The sequence below is a fragment of the Prosopis cineraria genome, unplaced genomic scaffold (assembly GCF_029017545.1).
Source record: "Prosopis cineraria cultivar Desert tree isolate PC_DT_omini unplaced genomic scaffold, ASM2901754v1 PC14, whole genome shotgun sequence".
Taxonomy (NCBI): Eukaryota; Viridiplantae; Streptophyta; class Magnoliopsida; order Fabales; family Fabaceae; genus Prosopis; species Prosopis cineraria.
The window spans coordinates 17,557,178-17,569,767 of record NW_026555345.1 but is presented as its reverse complement, the minus strand read 5'-3'; positions in this window follow the sequence as shown (position 1 = coordinate 17,569,767).

Here is a 12,590-nt window from a genome sequence, read left to right as displayed (position 1 = left end):
GATCCATTAGAAGAATGGGATCCAGTACAACTTCTGAGCCATCAGTAACTCGAACATCTTCAAGTAGAAGGTCTTGGACTTTCTCTTCAATATGACCTTCAGTGGTTAAATTCTTTTAGTTTTGTTGAGTCTGGCCTTCAATGCCTTGATCCTCAAGTTTGGTGTTCTAGCTAAAGGGAAGGCTTGTTGTGTTTATGTTTAGGGATGGATTTCTTTCTTTAGAAGGTTTTGGTGACAAATTAGGTAGAGGAGAAGGTAGGTGAAGGCATAGCCAAAGGAATAGAAGGGGGAGTGGCTGGCTCTTCAACATTTGTGATGGTAAGTTTACCAATAAGTTTGGTAATACTTATGTTAGCTATGTCTTCATATAGCTCTTCAAATGTTACAGTATCAAATGATTTTGACGGTGAAGGAAGTTCAAGATTAGGTAAAATTTTGATAGGGATTGTCACTTGCCTTCAAAATTAAACTAAAGCTAACCTTAATGCAATATAGGGCCAATCCTAGGTCATCTCCCAAGAAATAATTTTAAGTCTAATTTAAAGTTATCTAGTGAAATAAATCACCCAAAGTTTGAAGTTGATTAACTAATTGCTAACCTAATTATCTAGTGAATTAAACTAGCAAACTAAACCTAAGTATGAATGAAGTGGCTTCCTAATTTTAGTAGGAACCCTAGGGTGTTGCTAATGGAAGAACCTAATTTTCAATCAAACATGGTAGCTCACTCAACTCCTTTTCCTTAGTTAAAAAATGCATTTAGTTAAGACAATTATCTCAAGTGTCTTAGCTTCACTAATTCAATTTTCTAAGTGCTATTATAAGCCCCTTAGGTAACCTTACTAGCTTAGCTCTAAAATTAACCAAATGTTTAGCTAAAATTCATTCCCAAATGCCACTACCTAAAGTAATACCTAAGTTCAAAACTATGAAAACTCAAGCAACTAATCAAGTATTCACCACACAATAAAATGTTAGGTTAATACAAGACATTTAACCATTGAAATCACATATTACTATGCAAATTCATAGAGTAGACGAAATTCCAGCAGCACATAGGTCATGAAATTCAACTCAATAATATTATTTCAACATTACAAATTACAAACAAATACTGATTCAACAAGGAACTTGAACCTAGTTAGTTATCCACCCGTTTAATAACGAAGCTAGTTTAGGGTGTATGACACCTCATGGTGTAAGAAATGGGAGAGACCGTGATCCATAAGTGAGTTAGGTACACCTTGGCTGGGTAATCCCCTTACAAGTGTTTAGGTTAGGGAAGTCAGGAATATAGACTATGCCATTGAGTTATAGCCCACAGTTTCATGTCAGAGGAATAAGGAGGATATAAGGGAGGTGTGATCATGCATATAGTGAGAAAAGACACTTGTTGTCTGTATTGAGTCCATAATGTAGATATGTTGAGCTGAGTAATAATTTTTTCGTTAAGCTTGCCAATGATTTGTGTGAGAAATTCTATTTATATGAAAGATGCTAAAGGCATTATTTTTCTAAGTGAATGCCATTATGTTAGCTAAGTTGTGAATTCTTATTTCAAATGTTGCTCATAGGTTAAAGTAATAATATTTACTACTACTTGCATTTAAACTAATTGTTATGCCTTAGTATGGGCTAGTCGGACCTTAGTTACTGAGTAGTTGTGCTCACCCCATTATCTTTAATATTTCAGAGAATAGCTCAAGAAGTGTGGATAGAGGAAAACAACCCGAGGCTTAGGATCATCATCCATTTGCAATAGGCCTCTTTATTTTAGATAATTTATGTGTTATGACAATTTTGATTGCCAACCATGATTTCTCTTTTTGTTACTTACTTGCATTAAGAGAAAGGTAAATTGTAATGATATTTTAGGCCTTAAGGAGAGAGTTGATTATTATGTGCTCTATTGATAGGGTCAAAATACTAATGCAAGTGAGGGTAGTGCATATTATGTGATGTTTTAAGAAATCTTGATGAAAATTATAATAAACTTCCCCTTCTTATGATTTCAAGTTAAAGGGTTGAGTAGTGAAAATTTAATCTAAAAATATTTCTTATGTTTTAGTACTTTGCATGAGTTAATTTTGTTGAGTTGTAGATGGTCATTTGGTGTCGGTGGCCATTGGCCCTTAATTTTAGGATAGGACACTTGAAATTTGTGAAAGTTGAGGTAAAGGTATAAGTTTTGAAAAGGGTGCTCAATTCTCATTTTAAAAATAATTTAAGCTTAAGACCAATACCATTAGTTAGAGCTCGGAAAGAGCTTTCCGTAAACTCCTAGTTCACATCATTCGGGCATCGGACGAAGATTTGGGGCGCGTCAAAAGTTGGCCATAAAGCTATCAAATTGACAATAGAACTCACGGTTAGAGTTCATGCATTTGCACTGCGGTGCATAGCATCATGAGCCGCAGCATATGTCACAGAGGCGAACACGTTGCGGTGCATGTTCAACAAGCCAAGGCACATGCCTTTTAATTTTTTAAAATTTTTCTTGTTCCAGATTTTTGTACTATATAACCACTTATGTGATAATCTCTTGCTTTCGCGTATTTGTAAACTTTGTTTGGCCTCTTTGTAAGACTTGATTTGACTTTAGATTTATAATCTTGGGGACACCATTTCGTTAAGTAATGAGAATTTTGTATTTAATCATTACTATTTTCCCATTTTCCTAATTACTAGGGATTTAGGTTTTAATTGTAGGATAAAACGAGGAGGATATTACACTCTTAGCAGTAAAGAATATAGGACAGCCTCTTACTTGAGCCTTATAAGTCTTCTTTATTCTATCCCAGCCAAAGCTCACATAGAATGCCTTGATGACCTTTAGAGAGTAATTGATATTTAGTTCCAGTAGTCCTTTATAGTTACTCAAGTACTTATCTATATCAAAATTGTGATCTTTGATGAATGACTCATACCTGGTAAAGTGCCCAATAACCACTACTCCAGATGAGGTTGTAGTGAGATTGATGTTCAGTGATGATTGGCTTACATTCCCTTATGCTTGCCTCAAAAATATTAGTAAGAGGCACATTGCTGCCATCCATGGACAATTCTGTTCCCAGCCTTATTAGCTCATTTTCTTGCTGGCTTGACGAAGTTGGTTCAGTCACATGTTCCCTTATGATTCTGCTTCTCTTAGAGGATTGAGTAGGTGATTTACTACCTCATTGAATCAAGGCTTCAGAGAATTTTCTCTTTTTAGTCACTTCAGAACTCAGTTTCTTCCCAATATCCTTAGTCTGAGCCATTTTAGAGGTATTGGAAAGAAAGATTAGGTTGGAGATTGAGAAGAGTTTGGATGAATTGAAGATGCAAAATAGTGTTTAAATAGGATGGGTAAAGAAATTCAAACACTATAATAGCTAGAGAAGAATCAGGAAGACAGTTATGAAAAATTGAGAGTTGTAATGGTCAGATTTTAAAATGTTAGAGCACGCATGAAATGGAGGATCTAACATAAGGGGTATAGATAGCCACGAGCCAATCACGGGTGATGAAGGGGGTGCTTCACACGTGATTTTTCATTTCTTCTATGTAGACATTTCTTGCTTAAGACACAGCATGTTTCACGTGTGATTCATCTATATAATGAAATCTTAGAATTTGACATTTTGGCTCCAGTTGATTCATGTGTCGTCACTAATGAGTCTCATGTGTGATATATCTAGGACAAAATATAAAGGCTCTCGGAAGCACATTACATGTCAGGAAAGCATCAACCTTAATGCTTGATTTGTCATGACTCAAAAAGATACTTCTCTGTAAGACAATTCATGTTTGATGCACAGGTGCATTCACACGTGATTTATTATGACTCAAGCTAGGTAGCTTTCTGTATGACATTTCACACAAGAAACCAGTTAGGTCTCACACGTGATTTCTCAAGCCTCATAAAAGCCACAATACTGTAAAGCATTTCACACATAATTTAACATGTAATCATACTTGAAATGTCTTAGAACATAGAAAAACAACTCTTTAAAAAAAGTAATACCTGATCAACTGACTTTCTCCTTGAGAAACATTCCAATTCAATCCAAAAAGCCAAGATTCATAATAAGAACCCTGCAAAATAATTTATAAACATTTCGAAGTTTAAGTTTGTAAAAGATTCAAATATAATAAGATTAAACTATAAAACTTATCACAGCGTATTGGAATTTACCATTCCCAATTCCCTTCTAATAAATGTAAATTATTCTTCAGCTAGAGGTTTAGTGAATATATCTTCTAATTGCTTGATGGTTGGAACAAATTTTAACACTGTCCTTTTTTGCACATGATCTTTTAAAAAATGATGCCTTATATCAATGTGCTTGATTTTTGAGTGTTGGATAGGATTCTTAACCAAATTGATAGTACTTGTGTTGTCACATTTGATTGAAATTTTGTTGAAATGAACTCTCTAATCTTCCAATTATTATTTTAGTCACAAGAATTGTACACAACTTCTAGTAGCCAAATACTCAGCTTCACACAAAGATAAGGAAATACTATTTTGTTTCTTGCTGAACCATGAGATGAGTGAGACTTCAAAGAACTAACATGTTTCACTTGTGCTCTTTCTATCAGTTTTATATCCAATGTGGTCAGGATTAGAATAGGTGATCAATTCAGGCTCTCCTCTTTTAGGAAACTAAAGTTTTAGCTATGGTGTTTCATTTAGATACTTGAAAATCCTCTTCACAACTTTTAAATGAGACTCTCTTGGGTTTGATTAAAATCTTGCATACATATAAAAATGAACATTATGTCTGATCTGCTAGCAGTGAGGTACAGTAAGGATCCAATCATTTGCCTGAATCTAGCTTGATCCTCCTTCTTCCCTTTTTCTTCCTTGTCCATCTCAATTGAGGTACTCATAAGGATATTGTTTGGATTGGAATTCTTGAACCTAAACCTCTTCAGCAGCTCATGAGAGTATTTGGTTTGGCTTATGAAATTCCCATCCTTTATTTGCTTGATTTGTAATTTGAGAAAGAAATTTAGCTCCCCTATTATAGACATCACGAATTCACCTTGCATAATCTCAGCACATTTCTTACAAAGAATCTCAGTAGTAGCTCTAAAAATAATATATCAACATATATTTGAACTACTAAAGTATCACTTCCTTCAATTTAGAAGAATAAGGTTTTATTTATTATTCCTCTTTTAAATTTTTTACTGAGTAAGAATGTACTTAACCTGTCATATCAAGCTCTTGGAGCTTGTTTGAATCCACACAAAGCCTTCTTTAATTTGTTGACATGATTTGACATTGATGGATCTTTAAATCTTGAAGGTTACTCTACATAAACTTCTTCATTTATAAAGCTAAAAATCCTTAATGCACTTTTAACATCTATTTAATGAAGCTTAAAATCCTTAATGCAAGAAAAAGCAAGTAAAAGTTTAATATTCTCAAGTTTAACAACAGGGACAATAGTTTTATCATAATTAATACCTTCTTCTTGATTATAACCTTTAGCTACTAGCCTAGTTATATTACTTACCACAATACCAATTTCATCAAGCTTATTTTTGAAGATCTATTTTGTTCCTATTACAAGATGATTATTAGGTCTAGGTATTAAGTCCTAAATTTGACTTCTATTAAACTAGTTTAACTCTTCTTGTATTGCTATAAACTAATATTCATTAGATAAGGCTTCTTTAATGTTAGAAGTTTCAATGTTAGAAAGAAATGCACTGAAATGGAATACTTCTCTAAGTGAACCTATAGTTCTAACTTTATCATCAACTTCTCTAATGACTTGATCAATAAGATGTGACTTATTATATCTCCAACCCTTTAGAAGATCATTTGTCTGCCCATTTTGATCATTAGTCATGGTATCATTATTGATTTATTTTTCCTCCTTTTCATTCAGTGAGAGACTATCAAGAGGAAGATTTATAGTTTCCTCTTCTTTATTCTTATCTGATAAGGATTCATCAAATCTGACATGAATTAACTCTTCAACAATTAAGATTCTTTTGTTAAAGACTCTAAAATCTTTGCTTCTATTAGAATAACCTAGAAACACAACTTCATCACTCTTGTAGAGCTCATAGGGTGTCTTGTTCATAATGGGTCTCATATAAGCTTTATTTATGATGTAGCAAGCTATACTCATTGTATTTGCCCAAAAGTATTTTGGCAGCTTCTTCTTATTCAGCATTGCTCTCACTATCACCTCTAAGGTTCTATTCTTGGTGCTAAGAATTCATAACTTATTCCCTGTTCTTCATAAAACTCAATGAAGTTGAAATTATCAAATTCTCCACAATGGTCACTTCTAATTTTTAAAATGTTCAAACTCTTTTTAGTTTAAACTTTGGCTACAAATGCCATAAAATAATCAAAAGTTTGATCCTTATGTGAAATGAAAAAAGACCATGTGAACCTAGAATAATCAATAACAAAAGTATAAAGATTAACTCCTAGGCCTTTTACCCTTAAAGGACCAATTAAATCTATGCAAAGCAGCTTAAGATGTCTTGAGGTGGAAACTACATTCTTGCTATAGAATGTTGTCTTAACTTACTTACCCTCCATGCAAGCATCACATAACTTGTTAGCTTTAAATTTAATCTTTGGTAACCTAGTGACAAGATCCTTCTTAACAAGCTTGTCTAGTTGCTTCATATTCACATGAGCCAATCTTTTGTGCCACAGCCAACTTTCATCATTTACTGATATTAGGTACTTTGTGTTTAGTGAATCCCCATCACAAAGGTTAATGGAATATACATTCTGAACTCTTTTTTCTTCTAGAATAATTTTTTCTGTTTGCTCATCTCTCACAATGCAACACATAGCACTAAATATAACCTCATAACCTTTGTCACATAATTGACTTATGCTTAAAAAGTTATGTCCCAAACCATTAACTAGATAAACATTATCTATGCAAGGAGAGTTAGAAGAATTCTTACCAATCTTACCTATACTGAGAATTCTACCTTTCTCATTGTTTTTAAAAGTGACAATCTCACTATCTTTAGTTTCTACCATGTATAATAATGTTGAGCTATCACCAATCATGTACTTGGAGTAATCATTGTCTAAATGCCACTTTTTATTTGTGACTCTCCTTGATACTTGTACAAATGTTAGGTTTTCTTAGGTGCCCAAATTTGTTTGGGCCCTAATGGATTAGTAAAACCCTTTAAAACCCATTTTATATTTTCACTCAATCCTTACTTCCTATGAATACATGACTTAGTCATGTGTTATTTCTAATTGCAATAAGAACAACTAGATTTGGGTAAGTTAGTCATAATAGTATGAACAAATAAGTTATTATAATACTTTTTTTTAGGTTTACAACATAATCCAGCTTTATAAAAAACACTTTTTTGTTGACCTAAAATCTTATTCAAATTTTCTTTACCCTTAACAAACTTAGCAAGAGTATTTTTCAAATCTTCTTTTTTAGATATAAACATTTTGCTATGCTTGGGGAGCTGGAATAGTAAGATAGACTTCTCTGTAGCCCTTATGGATGACTTTAAGGTCGTGCTAGGACTAAAATTCTTCAGGTAGGTAAACGCTTACCCCATGCCTTATTATAATTTACTTTTCATATTGAAAAAGAAAAACCCTTGCTTGGTGCCTACAAGAAGGGTGAGCGGTGGACACCAACTCTTGGCCTTGCAAGTCAAGAAGGGATTAAAGAAGGGAGAGGCTACGTACTTGGCAACGCTAAAGGAGACTGGCTTTAGGGATAAGGTTAAGGAAGAAGTCCCTTCGATAATTGCCCGTGTCCTAGTAGAGAACTAAGACATTATGCCTACTGAGTTGCCTAAGAAGCTTCCACCACGAAGAGAGGTAGATCATGAGATCGAGTTGGAACCAGGAACCCGGCCACCAGCTATGGCGCCATATCGTATGGCACCACCCGAGTTGGAGGAGTTGAGGAAGCAACTAAAGGAGTTAATCAATATAGGTTTCATCCGACCATTAAAAGCACCTTTTCGGGCACTGATCTTATTCCAAAAGAAGTAGGATAGGTCCTTGCGCTTATGCATCGACTACTGGGCTCTCAACAAGGTAACTATTAAAAAAAATATCCTATTCCCTTGATAGCTGACTTCTTTGATCGCCTAGGAAAGGCAAAATACTTTTTCAAGTTGGATCTAAGGTCTGGGTATCATCAAGTTCGAATAGCCGAAGGAGATGAACCCAAGACCACTTGTGTGACACGATATGGGTCTTTTGAATGGTTAGTCATGTCTTTTGGACTAACTAATGCACCAGCCACATTTTGCACTTTGATGAATAAGATCTTTCATCCTTATCTTGATCGGTTCGTGGTGGTGTACTTGGACAACATTGTCATCTATAGCAACATGTTGGAGGAACATGCTAAACACCTCTAAATTGTGTTCAAGACCCTTCGTGAAAATGAGCTTTATTTGAAGAAGGAAAAGTGCTCCTTTGCTATGGAGGAAGTCTCCTTCTTGGGACATGTCATCTCACATAGTTGCCTCAAGATGGATGAGAAGAAGGTACAAGCTATAAAGGAATGGGAGCCTCCAACATGTGTGGCTGAGCTACGGTCCTTCTTGGAATTAGTAAACTATTATCAATAATTTATCAAAGGCTACTCAGCAAGAGCCACCCCTCTTACAGAGTTATTGAAGAAGAACAAATGTTGGGCTTGGACGGAGGAGTGCCAACAAGTCTTTGAGAACTTGAAGGCAGCTGTCATGGAAGAACCAGTATTGACACTTCCTGACTTCTCTAAACCCTTTGAGGCACATACTGATGCCTTTGACTTTGCTATAGGAGGTGTCCTAATGCAAGAGAGGCATCCTATTGCCTTTGAAAGTCGCAAGCTAAATGATACTGAGAAGCGGTACACGGTCCAAGAAAAGGAGATGACGACCGTAGCCCATTGCTTGCGTACTTGAAGGCATTACTTGCTAGGGGCAAAGTTTATCATCAAGACGAAAAACGTGGCCACTAGTTACTTCCAAACTCAAAAGAAGTTGATGCCTAAGCAAGCAAGGTGGTAAGACTTCTTGGCTGAGTTTGACTATGTGTTAGAGTATAAACCAGGAGCAGCTAATCTCATTGCTGATGCTCTAAATAGAAATGTAGAACTGGCAACCTTGACCCAAGTCAGTTGGGACTTGGTCGAGAAGATTAAAGAAGGGATGGCTCAGGATCCCTTAACCCTACAGCTAATGGAACTAGTTAAAGAAGGGAAGACTAAGAGATTCTAGGTGGATGATGACATCCTCTACACTCTAGGAAGGCACATGTATGTCCCTAAATGGGCAAACCAAATAGGCAGGTCACCCATTGAACTTTGGCTTTACTAGAAGCAGCCTATTATTGGCCTCACATGAGGAAGGATGTAGAACTTTATGTGAAGACTTGTCTTGTATGCCAACAAGACAAGGTAGACAACCAATTACCTGGAGGACTGCTCGAACCCTTACCTATGCCACCAACCATAGGAAAGTGTTTCCTTGGACTTCATCTCAGCATTACCTAAGTCAGAAGGATTTGGATCCATCATGGTGGTAGTAGATCGATTCTCCAAATATGTAACTTTCATAACTACCCCAACAGACTGCACGGCTGAGGAAGCGGTTCAAATATTTTTGAAAAATGTGGTAAAGTACTGGGGCCTTCCTAGAACTATCATCAATGACAGAGATCCACGGTTTACAGGAAAGCTGTGGATCGAACTGTTCAAACTATTAGGGACGGAGCTATACTTCTCAACTAGTTTTCATCCTCAAACAGACAGGCAAACTGAGAGAGTGAATGCTTTACTTGAGTGCTATTTATAGCACTTTGTTAGTGCCAATCAGAAGGATTGGGTTAAGTTACTTGATGTGGCTCAGTTCTCCTACAACCTATAGAGGAGGGAGGCGATAGGGAAGAGCCCATTTGAGATTGTGATGGGGCAACAACCACTCACCCCACATGCCCTCGCAACCTCCTATAAAGGTAAGAGCCTTGGAGCTTTTAACATAGCTAAGTCCTGGCAAGAACGGGCAGATGAAACAAGATCATTCCTTGTAAAAGTTGCTAAGAAGATAAAGAAGTTTGCAGACAAATGAAGGCGTGTAATAGAATTCCAAGTTGGGGACATGGTAATGATGAAACTTCTCCTACAATAATTCAAAGCCTTCAAATCAGTACACAAGGGCCTCATTCACAAATATAAAGGTCCTTATAAGGTAATCAAAAAGGTAGGGAAAGTCTCATATAAATTGGATCTCCCTGCTAATTTGAAGATTCATCCTATCTTCCATGTTAGCATGTTGAAACCTTATCACGAAGATCAGGATGACCCAATGCGAGGAACAACATCACGTGCCCCACCAACCATCACCAAGGCATACGATCAAGGAGTAGAAGAAATACTTAGTCAACGAGTTGTGTAAAAAAGAGGTGTGCTACCAGACACACAATACTTGATCAAGTGGAAGGGATTGCCAGAGAGCAAAGCGACATGGGAATCTCAAAGAGATCTTTGGCAATTTGAAGAACTACTTCATTCCAATAGAGATGATGCCGTGACGAGGACGTCACTCGAATAGGTAAGGGAGAATGTGACAAAGCTAGAATTTTCACGAGGTTAAAATATTCTAGAAACTTTCAGAATGATCCAGGATAATCAAGAAGGCACCGGAGTCTTCTGGGATATACTGGTATGACCTCGAAAGACCTAGATATCTCTAGAATAGTATAGAAAGCACTTGAAGTATCTAGATCATTCTAGGGATATCCTACTCTTGTACATTATAGAATTCTATTTGTAAATATCAAGATATTTCTTGTAGATATTTCTATAGAAATATCTAGAGAAAGAATATATACTGTTAGATCGAATCAATCCCAACTGTCCATTAAGGAGGTGAGAATTTTCTCGAGAAAGAGGGAGGCCTATAAATACCTCCTCACTCCTCATTTGTAACCACTCAAGCAAAGTAGTAAAGCTCTCAAGTTCATTCACTCAAGCTCTTTACTTTCTGCTTGTGCTAGTCCTTTTAAGTCTCTTTGCCTACTTTGAGGGTTCGGCTAACTTAGTCACGATCAAGAGGTTGATCAAAGCTAAGGCCGGCACGATTCAAGGAAAGGGAAAGTTCCAAGGCCATGACAAATGTGACAAAGCTAGAATTTTCACAAGGTTAAAATATTCTAGAAACTTTTGGAACAATCCAGGATAATCAAGAAGGCACTGGAGTCTTCTGGGTTATGCCGGTATGACCTCAAAAGACCTAGATATCTTTAGAATAGTATAGAAAGCACTTAAAGCATCTAGATCATTCTAGGGATATCCTACTCTTGTACATTCTAGAATTCTTTTTGTAAATATCAAGATATTCCTTGTAGATATTTCTATAGAAATATCTAGAGAAAGAATACACCCCGTTAGATCAAATCAATCCCAACCGTCCATTAAGGAGGTGGGAATTTTCTAGAGAAAGGGGGAGGCCTATAAATACCCCCTCACCCCTCATTTGTAACCACTCAAGCAAAGTAGTAAAGCTCTTAAGTTCATTCACTCAAGCTCTTTACTTTCTACTTATGCTAATCCTCTTAAGTCTCTTTGCCTACTTTGAGGGTTCGGCTGACTTAATCACGATCAAGAGGTTGATCAAAGTTAAGGCTGGCACGGTTTAAGGAAAGGAAAAGTTCCAAGGCTATGACAATGTAGTATCAGAGCCACGTTCGAGGAAGCTGTGGTTCCATTAGATACTCGTAGGTGAGGATCTCGGGTGTGACTAAGGAGATTCTTGCTCACGAAGAGGAGAGGGGAAGGGAATCCTAACCTCCACACCAAGGTGGCAAGAAGGCACAAGGCACTAGTAAGGTACATTCAGAAGACCTTACTGTACTCTCTATAAAAATCGATGCTTTAGAGAAAGCAATGAAAGAAATGATGGGTAGAGTAGAGAAAGTTGAGGGTGATATGGGCATGCTGGAGAACCATACTCTTAAAGAACTTGATGAGTTAAAGAGTAGTGTGGATACTTTACAAAACTCTGAGGATCAACGGGAGGATGCCGTGAAATCCTTAAAGACAAAGGTGATGGATGCCATCACCATGATGCAACAATAGCTCAATATTCTCAAGACTTCCTTGGAAGAGAGAGGAAGAAACCCACTATTGGATGGAAATAGTGGAATAAGGGAAGTCAAGTTAGACCTTCCCAAGCCCATAGAGTTTAGGGGGGTACAAGATGCCAAGGAAGTTGAGAACTTCTTATGGTAAATGGAACGTTATGCCGACACCTTGGGGATGATTGATGATCAAACCAAGGTACATACCGCTACCTACTTCCTTTCAGACAATGCCATGCTATGGTGGCAAAGGAAGCATGAAGACATGGATAAAGGGCTTTGCACAATCAATACTTGGGAGGACTTTAAGAAAGAGTTGAAGAGGAAATTCTACCTAGAGAATGTGGTCTATGAGGCATGAAAATGTAAACAATCAACACTTTGAGTTTTCAAAATGTTTACTTTCTTTTTCAAAGCTTCATTTTCAATTTTAAGAGACATGCTTTTTCTTTTTTGAAATGGCAAGCTTCTTTTTAATTTAAGCAAAATTTTTCTTAAGCAA